Here is a 15102-nt window from a genome sequence, read left to right as displayed (position 1 = left end):
CGACCTTCAATATAGGAAAGGTGTCGTGAATATAACAATTAACCGTCGGGACGTATCCAACCTCACGGTTCATAGCAATAATAAACCGTTGGATAATATCAAACCTCATAGCACCGTGGTAATAATAACAAACTGTCTGATAAATCCGACCTCATCGTCCGTGGCAATAATAAACCGTTGGATGAAACCAACCTTACGGCACCATGGTAATACTAAACCGTAGGTTAAACCTGACCTCATAGTCCGTGGCAATAATAAACTATTGGGTTAAACCAACTTCACGGTACCGTGGCAAACCCAGTGCACTGTAATATAATAATGAACCGAAACTCTAGTACTATATGGTACATCAAATAAAATAATCGATACAATATCCTTAAAATAATCTTGTAAAAAATCATATGTACTTTTCCAATAACACTGTATCATAATAATAATACTTTAATATTCAAATTCCACCGTTTATTTAAATATTTCAAAATTTTCAATCATCATTTCATGTAAAAACCAAAAATACCACAGTGAAGTATGTTCATTATGAACCGCTTTTAAACAACTAAAAATTTATAAAAATTTTGAACATGCTTAAAAATCATATAAATTTTCAATCTGCTTCTCAAATCAACTATTTTCCAAAATAATTTAAAATCTCAATTCAAATACCAGGATATTTAACTAACATAATTCAAAAGTTCACTATGAACTCATCAAAATTAAAAATCAATAAAAATCTTATTAAAATCCATATAAAATGATAACCCATATAAGTAAAAGCAGATAATATATATGCATAAAGCAATCACTTCAATCAATTTGTATATACGTAAAATATCAAACCATACATATATGTTATTCTATATACCCAAAACATTTTAAAATAATAACCAATCACAGTACTGCAGATGCTCACTCTTGCCCCCCTGCAGGAGCGCCTCCAGGCTCAACTCGAGTGCCTGTAATATAATAAAATATTCCTCAGGCTCTAAATAACTAAACCAAAGTCACTTATATGACCCAAATGTCTTACATTAATTTTTAGTACTATAAAATTACATAAATTGGACACCGAATAGTTCAATTATACCGTGTGTCCTTTGGACCCGGTACCCTAAATTAAGGATTTTTATCCGAAATTGAATCTCTTAATGGGTCCTAATAATATCCAATTTCACTAATCCAATTTCAATTTCAATCAATTTGACTAATGTTGTCCAAACACAGTCCCAATTTATCGAAAAATTAACTAATTGACCTAAAAATGGAAAATTTATCAAACGACCTCCAAAATTCACAAACTTTATATCAACGAAAAGTCCAAGAGACAAGGAACCCATCAGTATGCTCACCTCAGTCCAAAAGTTCCTCCGGTGGTCAGAAAACTCGATTGAATCTTCGACCGAACTTTCCATTGTCGGATATCTCAAACGATGAGAAATCTGGGCAAAATAACCACGGAAATGAGCTCAAAGAGTCCAAAAATGGTAAGAAAGGTCTATGAGTTGGCCTGAAACGGTCGAAAAATGGGAAAATCTGGCGACCCACCTCGTTGGTTGCCGCCTCCTTCACTGGCCAGATCCCGGCGCATTCGGTCGCCGTTTGCTGTGAAATTTCACGGTCAAGCTCACCTCAACATGATCTTCCTCCTTGGCTGGCGCATGTAACAGCTTGGTGGCCGGAATGGGCAAAAATAGCAGTGACCCGGCTCGCCGTTAAATGGGTCGAAACAATGCAATTCCGACCCATGGGTTTGGAGGAGGAATTTCTTGAGTTTTGGGGATGAAATGGGTATTTTGGAAATTAGTTTCCTATTTGGCATGCTTACTAAGGCTTATATAGAGCCTTGGGTTACTAACAAATAAAAACTTGGGACTGATTTGGACACTGATATAAAACTTATACTTAAAATTTCTCAGAATCATAACTTTTTATCCGTAGCTTGGAATTTGGCGTGCCACTAGTCTTTGAACTTATATCGATGAGATCTACACAATGGTACCTCAGTCAAACAAAAATATTGACCACTGAAAAAGTCAACTTGGACCTACATATTATTTACTTACTCAAACTTAGTCAACTTGGTCAAACTTGTTAAAATATATGTATTATTGGTACGGGGCATTACATTTATAGTTAGAGAGTTCATTCTAATATCAAATTTTAAAATGGCTATATCAAAATGGCATTTACCATTGGAGATGCCCTAATGTTAAAGATTTAGGTTTTTTTTTTCCCTTATTTTTTGGTTATTACTTTGTTAGATTTGATTTTTAAAAATTTTATTTCAAATTAAGTTATTAAAATAGGTTACAAATAATCATGATAAAAATAAGACAAAAAAAAAAATGGTCCTCAAATTGACTAGTCTATATATATATATATTATGATTTACAATAACCTTCCATCCTATTGTATCAAATCTACGACTTCTTAAACGTAGATATGAGAGCATTTTTCAATCGTGCTTTCCAGTTAAAAAAGGTTGTGTCACATGAGACAAACAAATAGTCCTTTAATAAAAATCATTTTCAATAATGTTATGCAAAACTTCTGTCAAGTTAAGGTGGCATTAAAAATAATAAAACTTGTTTAACAGATCCTTACTTATGGAATATCTAGTGGATAATGTGTGTCATAAATTTAGTTTCTTCTTTCTCCCCTCTCCCCATCAATTCACAACCTTTTCTCTCTCCTTTCTCCTTTCATCTCTTCTCTCAAAGTGCCAGCCCATTTCATTTGAAATTCTAAGTAGGATCTATTGGAGAAAAAATTTAAATATGCATTATTTATTAATAGACACTATGCCACCCAAGTATCAACACTTTCCAAATCCATTGCAACATAAGCTCCAACAAATAAAATTATTGGAGATACTCTGAGTGCTTATTTTGAATTTGCTATTAATTTCTAGTTGGGTTTTATATATTATGAATCACTTATTAGGAAATCCAAATCCTATTTAGTAAAATTAAAAAAAGCTTATATATTTAAGTATTAAATAAATTGACAACTATTATTTGAATTATAATAAACATGTAAAATTATAAATTAAATTTTGCAACTCTTAGCATTTGCTACATAAACATTCTCACTTAATAAAGTTAGGGAATTATTATCAAAAATTTTTTTAAAAAAAATTAGGGAATCCTCTGCTATAGAAATTTTGTGTATATATAATACATAATCAGTCTATTTTTAAGTTATGTGGTAATACCAATAGTAAGGTCTTTTTTTTTTTCTTTTTTTTTGTGGCAATTATTGGATTCTTTTAGATATGTTTAATTGAATTAGATGGTACAGATTTGATAAATAATACCAATAGTTATTCTCTTCTAAGGATATCCTATGATGACCAGTGTGAAAGGGTGTGAGGTACTAGCAAACTATCTGATATTCAATTCCATATCGTCCAAGTATGGTTCAGGAGATTGTTCAAATATAATAATAGTCACTATCATAATACCGAGGTCTTTTTAAAGCAGTTGACTTTAGAATTCAAAAGAATTATAATGTTAAGAGTGCTCAGGTGAGAACAATCCTATGATTGGTGATCTCTTAGGAAGTTTTGAATAAAAAATCTCATACAAAATGTAATGGCTAAATTAAGGACAATATCGATAGAGAATGATAGGTTTGCTAATGGAGGTAAGGTGTTACAAACATTATTAAAGTCTGTACTTGATCGAAAGTGTGTTAGCAAAGATAATGAACCCTAAAGAGTAGATTGTGATGATTAATGTGGGCAGGTGCATGGTATTGGGAGATTATTTGGTGTCCAATCATACATCATCTGGGTATAGATCAGAAGATGATTTAAATATAATAATAATCACTTACATAATGCTAAAGCATTTTCAGAGTAGTTGACTTCATGATTCGAAAGAATTTTAAAGTTAAACATGTTCAAGCTACAGCAATCCTAAGATATGTGTCATCTTTGAAAGCTCTGAAAAAAAAAATTGCATACCAAGAGTGGTGGTTAAATTGGAAACAATATCAATATTGCTAAATTGGAGACAATATCGGTAGAGAGTAACATACCGGATGCAATGGCTAAATTGAAAACAACATTGACAGAGAGTGATAGATCCGCCGATGAAAACGAGATTTTACATATCCTATATATATAATTATTATCTTTTAAAGATATTTTAACGATAAAACTATCACAACTTTCTTTTTAAACATTTTAAATTTTTTTTAAACATTTTAAATTCTTTAAAGATTTAAATTTATAAATATATTAACATTTTATATAAATTTAATGAAAAGCTACAATTTAAAATAAAATCTATACGAACTCATACAAACCTAATATATTTTTAAATTTCAATATTTCATAAAATTTAAGAGTTAATGAAAAAGCTACTACGAGAAGTACTAACTTGGGAAACCCTGATATGACACAATACTAAATGCAACAAAAGAAACAAGGCAAAAAATTTGCTTACGATTTCTCCAGCCTACCCATAATTTGCCAGTTGTACCTATAACCGCTATAAGATTAGCTATATTGTTTTTACACACCCAAAAAAAAACAAAAAAAAAAGTATCATTACCCATATCATAATTATATAATATAAATATATATTAATTCTTTTCTTTTTTTTCAATCAAATAAATATATATTAATTCGAATGGTCATATCATGAGAAAAGAAGCACGCCGACTTCAGAGTTCCATAGCTACATAGGTTGGAACCGAAAACCATTACACCTTCCCACGCGTGGGCTATACTGAATCAAAAGTTAAAGGTCCGACCAAAGGGTTGTTGGGTACCATGAATATAAAGGTGTAAAATTATTTTACAAGGGACCAAAACTAGGGGGCTTAATGTTGCTGCCTCCATGTGGAAATTGAAGAGTTATCACTCTTTAATTTCAAATATCAAGAGCTTTTTTCTTTTGTTTTGGATTTTTTTTTCTTTTTTTTTTTTTTTTTGTTTTGATCATTTTAAATATCGAGACCTGAAAAGGGAATAATGTCATAGAGTTACGGTACCATTTGGAATAACACCTATATTTGCTCTAAACATTGCATTCATTTTGATATGATTTTAACTGGCCCTTTTTTTTTTTTTTTTTCCTACTTACAGATAGAAATTCAACTAAACGTCAATATTGCGAAAGACAACAGCTAGCAAGCTGGTAGTTTATCATGTAATTAACATTTCAAATTGTTTATATAGTAATATTTATTTTTGATAAGCATTTTTTTTCTTTATATTATAAATGAATATTGTAGTAATTAGTTATCATTCATGTATATTTTATTTGATAAATGTTTTTTTAAAAAAGAAATTGATAAATGTTATAAAATAAGCCTTTGTGTAAGGCATTAGTTTCTTAATAAATAACAGGAACAATATTTAGTAAAAAGAAACTCGCTAACGTTTTTTCAAACAGTTAGCATATATGCACATATAGTGAGTGGTTATTCAATAAATTAAGGCTATGAATGGCATCTACAATGTGTAAACAGAAATGGCCCTACAAGAAGCTACTGTATCAACTTCGGTTGAAATTTTCAGTTATACAAATGGATGGATGAACATATGATGACAAAATCTTTTTGCCATAATCAATATTATCCTTGGGATACAGTGTTGGCTAAAGCACGTAATAAATCTTTAGCTAAAATTTTACCTACATAAATTCAAAAATAAACCAAGAAATATCTCCTCATTTTTCTTTTGGTTTTCTAAGAACAAAAAGTAGGTATAACTCCAACAAATGCTTTTAAGGAAATAGTTGATTTTTAGGGTACGTATGGATGTGGTTTTAGAGCTCCAACAAATGCTTTTAAGGAAAAAAAAAAAAGAAAAAAAAAAGATGATTATGTTTGGTAAAAAATTAAAAAATGGTTTTTTGATTTAAAAAAAAAAAGCTTTAAATATGTTTCTAACTAGTGCTTCTTCAAATAAATACTTCAGAATTTAAAAGATAGATATTAAATAAATTAATTAAAATATCAAAATATCAAAAATAAATTTAGAAGTGTTTTCATTATATGTAGTCAGACATTTTACCATTTATTTTATGAAGTAAGTATTATTAAAAATAATTATTTTAAAAAATAAATGCTAATTAAAATGAATTTTCAAACAATTAAGCTACAAGAAGAACAAAAAAGGAAAAAAGAAAACTAAAGTTTTATCTTATTTAGAAAAATAAAAAATTATACATATTATATAAATTATAAATTCTTTGTCAAAGGACATAATAAAATAAAAAATTTAAAAGAGAGAGAGAGAGAGAGAGAGAGAGAGAGAGAGAGAGAGAGAGAGAGATTTCAGTACCCGGGCATTTGTTATATTGTTTGGCGTACTTTTTGTCATATAAAAGTAATAATGCGGTCAGTCAAAAATGATCAATGATGTCATGTCCGTTGTTCATCAAAGGAAAGGGAAAAAAATGATATCACGGCCCTAATTGTCACCTGCACAAATTAGGCGTACATATGATATAAATATCAGTCATTTCCGTGCCACCCAACAAAATTTAATTGTACCGAGAGAACTCAGACTGAAATTAAAGATAATAGTAATTCAAAGCCAAGAAATAAAAACAAAAATAAATAAAGAAAATTTTAAAAGAATACTGTTGACGTTAATGATATTAGGAATTTGTCACCTGTGTGAATTAAGAAAGATCGTTGTGAGTAGCAGTGGCTATTTATTTGCCGAAGAAATTTGCTACCAGAAACTGTTGATAGCTTGTCCGGAAAAGCCATTATTTTACTGAACACGGAAGAAAAGAAGAGTACTCTGCATGTAGAAAATTAAATGTTAAAGAAAAATAAAGAATCTGGGATGAGGATAAAGATGAAGAGCTAGCTAAGCTCAATAAGAGAGGAAATGAATTCAAATTTCATTTAAAATGCATTTATGCCCAGCATTTGACAGACCAAGAAATAAACAATGCTGAAGCCTATATGTTTCTATTCTCTTCTCCTTCCCCTATATCGATTCGTCATCTTCTTCCTCTTCTTCTTCTTCTCATTCTGCTTTTGCCGTCCTTCACTGTTGAATGTAACGAGACAGATAGGCACAGAAAGATAGGGTGGTTGCAGAAAACCGTTGTGGCATTTATTGACATCATAATAGAGTAGGTAGGTTTGGTTTGGTTTACTTTTGGTACTAGAGCATCCAAAAGTGCTCATCAAATGTATTATGCTATTTATTTTGAAGAGCAAATATTTAAAAAAGATGGTTCATATAAGAAAAATGATAAAAATAAAGAACATAAATAATAATTAAAAAATAAAAAAAAAAGACAGTTCATATAAGAGATTGATAAAAATAAACAGCACAACAAAGAATATTGTTGAAAAATCTCTTAGATTTTATTTTTATTAAGAAAAACAATTATTCTTTATCGTGAAGGATATACTCTTCATTTTAAAATCCCTTAAAATGCTTATACTAGTTGGGCATGCTAGAACGCAGTATTTTAATTTATTAATATCCTCTTCATTTTAGTAATTGCACCCTTCAATTTTAATTTGTTACACTTTAATCTAGTTGGATTTTTTGATTAACAACAATTAACTTTGTGTCCAAAATTAAAAGTACAAACTATAATTTTTTGAAATCGAAGGTATAAATTTTAAAAATGCAAATTAAAAAGCTTAAATTGCAAAATATTGTACTTTAGCATTGATGTAGTAGGATGGAAGTTAAATTTCGTTTTTGTCACAAAATCAAAATATATATAGTTTTTTCAATTATAGGGTACTGAAATGCAATCATCATTTTCAATATTTTAGAATACAATATTTTACATAAAAAGTATTGTACTTTTTATTTAAAACATATATAAAACTCATATATATCATTAGATCATAATGTCATATTACGAAAGTATTTTAAAATTTTTATTATGAACGAGTTTTTGAAGTTCTCAAGGCATATTTACTACACGGGAAAATTTTATTATGAAGTGATGGAATGGATATAGAAACGTAGCCTTATTTATATTGATAGAAAGTACTAAGATTATGTTTGGTATTTGGAATCGCTATTCCCAATGGAATAAGGTTTAGATATTTTTTAAAATAAAAATAATGAAAATGAATAATTATTTCCTATTTCATAGTTGGTTAGTTTTATGGAATAGAATACTAAATCCTTATTATAGTGTTTGGTATTTGAATAAATACTGAAATGGATTTATCATTAGCAATTTTTTTGAAAAAAAATAATTTTGGATTTCACTTTATCATAATCCCAAATATATAGATCTTTCAACAGCTGCTTCTATTTCTTTCAGCCTCATACAAATATCCCTAAAGCAATTCAATAGTTCAACTATTGTATTGACACAACTCTCACCCAAAGACAAAGATGGAGTTCAAAAAAATGAAAATCATAATATTTAAATAAAAAATAAAAATAAATGAAGATTACCCGTGTCATGATTTGAGAGAGATGAAAATCTATTGCTCAAAATAAATGAAATATAGAAATTCTTTTTTTTGAAAGCACCGAAGACTCGAATTCGGATCTTAATTTTACGTAAACGTGTTTTTTTATGCTTTTTTATTTCGCAGTAATAAAGAATAGTTATTCCCATCTATTCCACTCTCTTTCCTATTCCCTTCCACCAAATGTACCCTAATAGTTTTATTTATTTATTTATTTATTTTTTAAAAAAAAAGAGAAAATGAAAAAGGAAATTAATACATTTCTGTCCGAATAATTTATACAAAGCTTCAAGTGAACGTTGATCTCCTTAGATTCAGAGTTGAGTTTAACTATTTATTTAATTTTAAAATCATTGAGAATAAAATTACACTAACACCCCATTGTATTTTACAACTTTTTTTCATTTACTTTCTTGTTTTCAACAATTACAGTTTCATCCCGTTAATTTTTTTTTTTTTTTTCTCTAAAGTTAGTGATCAAATCTCAAGCAAAAAAAATAAATAAATAAGGCTATCAGACCCAGATAAATTGAAGTTTTCTCCTTCGTATAAATAAGGTTATTCAGCCATGTCCTCCTTCTTTTCAGATTATAATTTTTTTTTATTTTTTTAGTGGAAAAATGAAACTTAGTATAATTCTGATAAAAAAATTAAAATGCCAAAAAAGAAAAAGAGAGGAAAAAAAAAAAAAAAGGGAAGTAAATTGCTCTAGCATTTTGTTGGAGCTTCTTTCCATAGTGGTTGAGTTAGAAGCCCAACTGAGTTTACGGAGTTTGGACTTGATCCCAGATCCCTAGAATTAACAATCAACTTTATATATTGGGCTTGAACCTTACTTCACTAAACAACCCATATCCGGCCACAGTCGAAATCGGTCTCTTTGTATTGATATTTAGAATTTATTTTATTAATTTATTATTATTATTATTATTTTTTAGGGATGAGGTCTAAAGCTCAAATAAATTATTTGTATTATTCATAATTTTTCTTTTTTGGCTACCTTTTTGGATGCAATTGGAATCTACAGCTCATAGAATAACAACTGCATTGGCACCTTGCGAAACTAAAACGCCCTAAGCAATGTTTTCTTAATTGGACACGTAAATACCACCATAGGCAATTTGTTGTTTGGACTAACGCTTATTAATATATATATATATACACAGTTTTGTTCTCTATAGAGTTATCTTCTAAATTATAATCGTAGATATAATTAATGAGGTATTGTTTTGAAGATTTTGTCCTAAATTGAGAGATTTGGAAACTCTAAGATGCTGACGGAACAAAGAAAAAGAAATAGAGGTTCTCGACTATACTAGCGAAACTAGGAGGTAATAAAGTATTTTAACGTTCTATCTTTGCACCTAATGTATATAGTTGCATTGCTTTTATAAAAAAATAGAAATAAAAATAAATAAAAATAGTTGCACTGCTTTTATTATCCAAAATAATAATAATAATAATAATAAGATTAATATAGATAGTCGTATTGCTTATCCAGCCCAAACTGATTAGCAGAAGGGTGGAGCGTTTCTCCAATGGAAAACCCACCAAAAAGTATTAAACAATTAGAGACAAACCAATCCCACTGCCAAATTATTATTATTGTTATTATTTGGCTAGAAATAAACTGACTTATACAGCTATGGATGTTAAAAAAATAATAATCATAAATAAATAAATAAAAAAGGTCCGAAATTCCCTAACTTAATCAAATTAGTTTGAAAGAGTTCCACCCAAATTTAACTTGAATTCAATATAGTTTGAACTCAAGCCTGTTCAATCATTTTTAAGATCAAGCTCAGGTTTTAGAATTTTAATATAGATTCGATCTAAAATGCAGCCTATAAAGCTATTCGTTATGTTAGAAAATCGAGGTATAAAACACACAATTGCAGTTGAAGTAGAAATTATAAAAATAAAAAATTTGTATATAAAAATATTCAAATACAATACACATAAATAATTGGCAGAAAAATAAAATAATTTCTCTCTAAAATAAAAAGAGCATAATTAACAATACCATCTCTTTTATAATAGGAAAAAACACACTCTCTTAGAAAGGAAATACATGAATATTTAGGAGAAACACTTTCTTAGTTTTCTCTCTAATACTCTCATTCTCTCTCTTTGTTTCTATGTGTATTTCTCACACTAAAGATGGAAATCCATTTGGCAAGGAAGGAAAATACATATATATAGATAAACAATAATGGTATGGGAGGTGATGGTGTTGGTAAAATTCAAATTGAATTTTGACTCCATTATGACAGCTTATTAATTGTTGTCATCTTACTTCCTTGGTCAAATAAAATGGCTTATAGGATAAAAATGACTTTATTACCGCCTATATGTGAATGCAATAAATCCTTGCATTGCCAATTTTGACTTTATCAAAATCATTTATGGCCAAAAAATGGTTTTTACTTTCACATATCTCCCACTTAAAATCACTTTTGCTACAATCATTCTATCTTTTCTACTTGCACTTTCATTTCCATGCTTGTTTATGTTTTTGCTAGGCCAATAGAGGATTTACACCATATAAACTTGTCAATATTAATTGGCTTCATCAGAACATCTGTTAGGTTGTCTTTAGTATGGATTTTCTGTAGATGCACACTTCCTTCTTCCACCTTCTCACGAACGAAGTGAAATGGAACTTGTATGTGTTTTGTCTTTGAATGGTATGCTAGATTCTTTGCTAAATGCAAAGCGCTCTAACTATCACAAAATAGAGTTATCTTCTCTTGTTTGTGTCCAAGCTCCTCCAGTACATTTGCAACCAAATTGCCTCTTTGCTAGCTTGCGAAGCAGCGATATATTCTTCTTCTGTTGTAGAAGTAGCCACGATAGACTATAGTTTTGAAACCCAGCTTATAGCTTCTCTAGCAAGAGGAAATACATACTCTGTGCTGGACTTGCTTTTATCAAGATCATCTGCATAATTTGAATCAACATAGCCTCTGACGGTAAAGTCTGATCTTCCATAATATAATGCAGCATTTGAGGTATCCTTCATATATCTTAGGATCCTCTTCACAACATTCTAATGCTCTCTACCAGAATTCGCCATGTACTGACTAACCACTTCTACTGCTTATACAATGTCTGGTCTTGTGCATGCCATCGTGAACATTAAGTTACCCACTGTTGATGCATATGGTACTCAAGATATTTCCATCATTTCTTTTTCATTGCTAGGGCTCATACTTGAGGATAACTTGAAATTAATAGGAATAGGAGTAAGAATTGGCTTACAATTTTACATGTTGAAACACTGCAAAAAAATTTTCAAGTAATTCTTCTGAGAAAGCCATATCTTTTTATCATTTCTATCTCGGTAAATTTGCATCCCTAGAATCATGTTTGCCGGTCCCAAGTCCTTCATTTCAAACTCCCTAGCCAACTGTGCCTTCAACTCTTTAATACGATCTTTGTTAGGGCCTGCTACCAACATGTTGTCAACATACAATAGTAAAATAATAAATCTCCATCACCAAATCTTTTATAGTAAGCATAAGGATCTGAACTAAGTCTGTTGTAAGATGAACAATAGGAGAAAATATCTCATTGAAATTGATACCTTCTTTCTAAACAAATCCTTTCACTACCAATCTAGCATGATATCTCTCCATTTGGTTATTGCTATCTTGTTTGATCTTATAAACCCATTTGTTGCCGATAGCTTTCATTCCTCATAGTAGTGGAACAAGATCCCATGTCTTATTTTTATGGAGAGCTTTAATTTCTTCTTGCATTACTACCATCCACAGAGAAGCTTCCAAGCTTTTTGTAGCCTCTTGAAAAGTTGATGGCTCTCCATCTTCCATTAGAAGGCAGTATGCAACATTTTCCTCCATATATATTCTGAGTGCTAAGCTGGTTCTCTTCTCTCCTTAGTTAACTATCGAACTTGTGGAGTTGCAAACTCAGCTTGCCCTTGCTCTTCGTGCTATGGTGTTGCTTCAGGAGAATCTAGAACATTTTGTTATTGTCTTTCTTTGACTCAAACCATGGTAGTCTCTGGTTTCTCTTTTGGAGTGCTATTATTTTTATTTTCTTGTATTTTATCTTCAGTAAATATTGCATCTCTGCTGATTACCACCTTGTGGATAGTGGGATCCTACAGGCGATACCCTTTAAATCCATCAGCATACTCTATGAAAATACATTTTCTGGATTTTGGATGCAGCTTTGATGTTTCTTAGGCATTGTACATAACAAAAGTAGGACTTCCAAATATATATAAGCGAGAATAATCAACAGGCTTACTAATCCTTTCAAATCAATTGTGGTTGATGGTGACCGATTGATCACATAGCAGGTGATCTTAACTGCTTCTGTCCAAAATGACATGGCCATCCTTCTAGTTCTTAACATTGCTCTTGTCCATTCCGACAAGGTTTTGTTCATCTGCTCTACTACATTTTGCTGTGGAGCGTATGCCACTCTGAATTGTCTCTTGATACCTTTTTATTGAGAGGAGCTATCAAATTTTGCACCAATATATTCTCCTCCATTGTCCATCCTCAAACACTTGATCTTCTTCTAAGATTCAAGTTCCACCCGTGCTTTGAATATTTTAAAAAGTGGAAATACATCCGCTTTCCTTTTGATTGGATACACTCAACATCTCCTGGAGTAATCATCAATAAAAGATACAAAGTATCTTTCACCTTTTAAGGATAAAACTAGTGCTTGCCAAACATCGAAGTGGATCAGTTCTAAGATAGCTATGCTTCTAGCATTAGAACTGCTAAACTTTAATCTGTGCTGCTTACTAATAACACAATGCTCTTAAAATAATAATGAAATCTTTTTGAGCCTTGGAAGAAGTTTTTGTTCAGTAAGAATCTTCAAACCTCGTTCTGACATGTGGCCAAGCTCATGGTGTCACATCATCGTTGATTCTTCTGCAGAGCTTGCTGATGCTATAGATGCTTCTCCTTCTAGTTGTGTTTCTCCTTTGAGCATTTACAGATTGGCAACTATCTTTTCTGCTTTCATCACCATAAGTGCGCTTTTAACAACTTTCATGATCCCATCTTGAATATGGGTTTTGCACCCACTATTATCTAATTGTCCAAAAGAAAATAGATTTTTCTTTAGGCCATTCACGTGTTGTACCTTCTGGATGGTGCAAACCGTGCCATTATATATCTTCAGTTTGATAGTACCAATATCAGTGATCTCCAAGGCATGATCGTCACTCATGAATACAGATCCTCCTGAGATAGGTTCATATTAGTGGAACCATTCTCTTCAGGGGGTTATATGCCATGTTACTTTTGAGTCCATAAGCCAGACATCAGCAAACTTTCTTCTGCCTTCAGTAACTATTGTTGCTTCGCTATATAAAATTTCATCTTTAATTTGAATTTTACCAACACCATTGCCTCCCATACCGCCATTGTTCCTCTATATATATGTATTTCCCATCCTTGCAAAATGGATTTCCATCTTTAGTGTGAGAAATAAAAATGGAAACAAAGAGAGAGAAGAAGAGTATTAGAGAGAAAATTAAGAAATGGTTTCTTCTAAATATTCGTATCTTTCCTTTATAAAAGAATGTGTGTATTTTCTCTTATTATTCGAGAGAAGGTATTGTTAGTTGTGCTCCGTTTATTTTAAAGAGAAATTATTTTATTCTTTTGCTATAGTAAAATCCTTCTACAATTATCAATTATTTGTGTATAGTTTTATTTGAATATTTTACATGCAAATTTCTTGCAAATTTTTTATTTTTATAATTTTGACTTCAGCTGTAATTGTACGCCACACAACACAATTTTCTAACACGTCAAACCATTTTGAAGTCAATGCAATTAACTTGCCTCGTATAATTTTATAATTTTTTTGTTTATATTTTTATTCAATTTATTAAAAATATTTATTATATGCTAAGTAGTATTTTTTATTATTTGTTATATTTTATATTTTGTAAATAGTATAAGATAACTTATTTTTATTTTGTTATTAAAGATATTTTTAAAAATAAATATATCTCCAAATCAAAATTTTTAATTATCCAAAAAACAAAAACCAAAATTTTGGGCTGCGAGCTTAAGCTTTAAACGCGGAACCTAAGCCTAATATATGAATCCAAAGCCTAGGTCAATACTGATAAGCAGAGTACGAGGCTTAAGATTTCAAATACATTTTTTGAAACACTGATCCGATCCAACTCTTTATGAATTCCATCTTCAATTTGAAAAAAGCTTAGCCCAAATTTGCTGAGTTTGAATTTTTGGGCTTAAACTGGATTGGGCAAGATGAAAGCACCCGAAAGACTCCCATAAAGAAGGGTTTGATATTTTTTCATGACTTTTATTATTATTATTTTTGTCCCAGGATAGGTCTATCTATTACCTAGCAAGATTTAACCGAGAAGGTAAGCCTAATTAGATGGACAGAGTCCAAAAAGTGAGCTTTTGAGCCTCGGATGGTTGATAAAAATAGATTCCATTAATCAGTTGCAATTTTTGAAAGAAATGGTTACAATTTTTTGCACACCAATTGGTACCATAAATTGGAGATCTTCATAAAAGCATTATTGATGGGGATGGATTCCGAGAAAGATGGATCTACCTCTTTTGCCGTAGATTATCTGGATCTTTGATGCCGTAACAGATAGGAACCCCACGGGCAATTAGGATTCTACAAATTGAACAGTTTGGG

The 15102-nt window shown here is 30.5% G+C and overlaps 1 long non-coding RNA gene across 1 annotated transcript; it reads right to left on the bottom strand.

Annotated features, from left to right (window-relative positions):
• Positions 1-803: 803 nt before the first annotated feature.
• On the bottom strand, positions 804-7041 carry LOC125422175 (uncharacterized). The gene is made up of 5 exons (XR_007240520.2): positions 6904-7041; positions 6630-6763; positions 1543-6435; positions 1347-1436; positions 804-953 (listed from the first exon to the last, which is right to left on the bottom strand). It is a non-coding gene; the product is annotated as an uncharacterized LOC125422175 (long non-coding RNA).
• Between the last annotated feature and the right edge of the window lie 8061 nt (positions 7042-15102).

The sequence above is a fragment of the Ziziphus jujuba genome, chromosome 1 (assembly GCF_031755915.1).
Source record: "Ziziphus jujuba cultivar Dongzao chromosome 1, ASM3175591v1".
Lineage (NCBI taxonomy): Eukaryota > Viridiplantae > Streptophyta > Magnoliopsida > Rosales > Rhamnaceae > Ziziphus > Ziziphus jujuba.
This window is presented reverse-complemented; position numbering and strand designations above follow the sequence as displayed.